Source organism: Propithecus coquereli, unplaced genomic scaffold (assembly GCF_000956105.1).
Source record: "Propithecus coquereli isolate 6110/MARCELLA unplaced genomic scaffold, Pcoq_1.0 Scaffold6, whole genome shotgun sequence".
NCBI lineage: Eukaryota > Metazoa > Chordata > Mammalia > Primates > Indriidae > Propithecus > Propithecus coquereli.
Window position 1 is genome coordinate 6,891,496 of NW_012151951.1, and position 3,677 is coordinate 6,895,172.

Sequence of the window (3,677 nt, forward strand, 5' to 3'; positions counted from 1 at the left end):
ATAACCCTATTGAAATGTTGGCCCATGTGGCCCAGTCTCTGGACCACCTTGAGTTTAACAAACATTGCTCAATGGTCATCTTCTCTGAGTCAACTCATACCTAAAGCTCAGTTCTTTACATCCTAAGAAACCTTAGGGGAAGAAGTGGAAGAAGATGGTGCTCACCAACCTGCACCTACTCAGCTATCTCAGTACCAGCTAGAGGCTAAAAAAAAGGCAACATCCCAGAGATCACAGCAGACCTCACTGGTCTCCTCCCAAAGAGAACCTCCCCCATATGGGTATCAGAAAGGCTGGATACCTCGGTTATTAGAGGATTTTGGAGATAGAGGTGCTTTTCCAGAGATCCATGTGGCCCACTATCCACTGGATATGGAATGAAAGAAAAAAATGTCGAATTCACTGGCCATTCAGGTGGACCCTGAAGGAAAAATTAAGTATGATGCAATTGCTCGACAAGGGTAGTCAAAACACAAGATCATTTATAGCAAATACACTGACCTAGTACCAAAGGAGGTTATGAATGCAGATGGTCCAGACCTGCAAAGACCTGATGAAGAAGCTATTAAAGAGACAACAGAAAAGACAAGGGTAGCCTTAGAAAAATCTGTATAGCAGAAGGTTGCTACAACCATGCCAGTTTGGACAGCTGATAAACTGGCTCCTGCACAGTGTATCTGATGCACACCATCTCAGCAAGGAATGGCTTTCAACTCTGGACCTAAGCGGAGGGTTATTCTCGTGGTAGAAATGCACAAAGATCCAATGGAGTCTCCAAGGTTCAAGATCAATAAGAAAATTCCCCAGGGAACACCTCTCCTCCTGCACCTGTCATGCATTCTCCTAGCCGAAAGATGACTGTAAAGGAACAACAAGAGTGGAAGATTCCTCCTTGTATTTCTAACTGGAAAAATGCAAAGGGTTATACAATTCCATTAGATAAATGCCTGGCTGCTGATGAAAGAGGACTACAGACAGTACATAAATGAAAATTTTGCCAAACTGGCTGAAGCTCTCTGCATTGCTGATCAGAAGGCTCGTGAAGCTGTGGAAATGCATGCCCAAGTAGAGAGAAAAATGGCTCAGAAAGAAAAGGGGAAACGTGAAGAAAAACTTAGAGAAATGGCACAGAAAGCCAGGGAGTAGAGAGCTGTGATCAAGACCGATGTGGAAAAGGAGGATGGGAAGGCACGTTAGAGGGATGAAATCTGGCATGATCGGCGAAAAGAAAGCATGACTGGAATCTTTCCAGGGCAGCTCCTGATCAGAGGTCAAAACTTCAGAGAAATGAAAATCGGGATATCAGTGAAGTCATTGCTCTTGGTGTGCCCAATCCCCGGATTTCCAATGAAGTTCAGTATGACCAAAGGCTCTTCAACCAATCCAAGGGTATGGATGTGGATTTGCAAGTGGAGAAGATGAAATTCATAATGTTTATGATCAAGCCTGGAGAGATGGTAAAGATATGGCCCAGAGTATTTACAGGCCCAGTAAAAATCTGGACAAGGACTTGTATGGTGATGACCTAGAAGCCAGAATAAAGACCAACAGGTTAGTTCCCAACATGGAATTTTCTGGTTCAGACCATAAGCAGAGAGGCAGAGAAGGACCAGTTCAGTTTAAGGAAGATCCTTTTGGTTTGGACAAGTTTTTGGAAGAAGCCAAGCAGCACGGTGGCTCTAAAAGACCATCAGATAGCAGCCGCCTTAAGGAACATGAGCATGAAGGCAAGAAGAGGAGGAAGGAGTAGATGCATGTCTCTTCAAAGTGAATGAACTATTATCCATAACCCTAATGATGCAAGTCATACGGGGAATATTTTGTAAATGATCAGGATAAAAACCAAATCTGGGAGCCACATCCAAACTACTTTTTATTGCAGGAGAAAGAGGGGATAGAAAATTCTACTTTGAATTAGTTTTTTTAAAGAGTGGGTTGTGTTTGTGCTTCTCCCACCTTTTGGCATTTATAGAACATACTGCCCCACAAACAAAATTAAGACCACTTCCTTTTGTGTGACACTAGAAGTTTGGGGTTAATATTTTATGTACAAACAACTGCTTATGCATAAAGTTACCCCAACCATGATAAGTAGGAGGATATTCATATATTGGAACTGTCCTACCAAATGACTTTTCCCCCGCATTGTGCTGTTTTAATTTGGAGTGGGGAAAGTAAGCTCTTGCTTGGTGCAACTATTGTATCAAATAAAACCATTTAGACAAAAAAAAAAAAGAAAAGAAAAGGAAAGGAAAGGAAATCAAAGGAAAGGAAAGAAGAAAAGGAAAAGAAAAGAAAAGAAAAAGAAAAGAGAACGCTTAGAGTAGAAACACATCTCTGCTGCTGAATTCTGTTCATCCTTGAACTTTCTCTAACAATAACGCAAAGTACTTTCCTTCAGTCTCTGACACATTACTTTCCATTTCTGGAAAATAGCCTACCACTGATCCTAAATTCAGTCTATACGCCATATCCCCATGGGATCTGGGTCTGGCACGAGGAGTCGGTCAGCCAAGGTCTAAGTTATTCGGATCTGGCTTGGCTCCCTCTGAGGATTCACAGAGGTCTAACTGCTTGAGAAACTGGGTATCCGTAGGTATTGCAGTAAAACATAATTTTCATTGCATCATTTCTTAAAGGATTCCTTTAGATTTTCTAAATTTAGAGAAGTTGCATAGCACTACATAAGATTAGTTCTGCAGCTGGCACATCCATCCCCAAGTGAAACATCATTTACAACTCAGACTTCAGCACATCCACCAAGACATTTCTGGTGTTATCCCAGCTGGCAATCATGGCTCTTTTCCTTTCTACTATTATTGTAAAGTCTGTTAGTCGTGGTAATAAGGTGCTCTTGACTCAGGTGACAAAGCAATGACTTTAGCCTAAATTTCACCTGGAAACTGTACTTTCAGTCCATAATTGTAGACAAGAAGCTGTAATATTGTGGTTCATTCTCTGCACAGCATTATAAAGATTATCAAATGTTAACTGTGTTTTAAGACTCATAGCCAACAAACATATGAAAAAATGCTCAACATCTCTAATTATCAGGGAAATGCAAATCAGAACCACAATGAGATATCACTTATCTCCAGTGAGAATGGTCTTTATCAAAAAGACCCAAAACAATAAATGTTGGTGTGTATGCAGAGAGATAAGAACACTCCTACACTGCTGGTGGGACTGCAAACTAGTACAACCTCTGTGAAAAGTAATATGGAGATACTGCAAAGAGCTACAAGTAGAACTACCATTTGATCCAGTAATCCCATTACTGGGCATCTACTCAAAAGAACAACAGTCTATAAAAAAGACATTTGCACTAGAACGTTTGTAGCAGCACAATTCACAATTGCAAAGATGTGGAAACAACCCAAGTGTCCATCAATACATGAATGGATTAATAAAATATGGTATATGTATAGCATGGAGTTCTACTCAACCACAAAAAACAACAGTGATCTAGCACCTCTTGTATTATCCTGGATAGGGCTGGAACCCATTCTACTAAGTGAAGTATCCCAAGAATGGAAAAACAAGCACCACATGTACTCACCATCAAACTGGTATTAACTGATCAACACTTAAGTGCACATATAGGGACAACATTCATCGGGTGTCGGGCAGATGGGAGGGGGGAGGAGGGGATGGGTATATTCACACCTAACGGGTGC

The 3,677-nt window shown here is 41.1% G+C and overlaps 1 pseudogene; it reads left to right on the forward strand.

The window, feature by feature from the left end:
- The first annotated feature begins 357 nt into the window (after positions 1 to 357).
- LOC105822232 lies at positions 358 to 1,750 on the forward strand (annotated as a pseudogene).
- Positions 1,751 to 3,677: the final 1,927 nt, after the last annotated feature.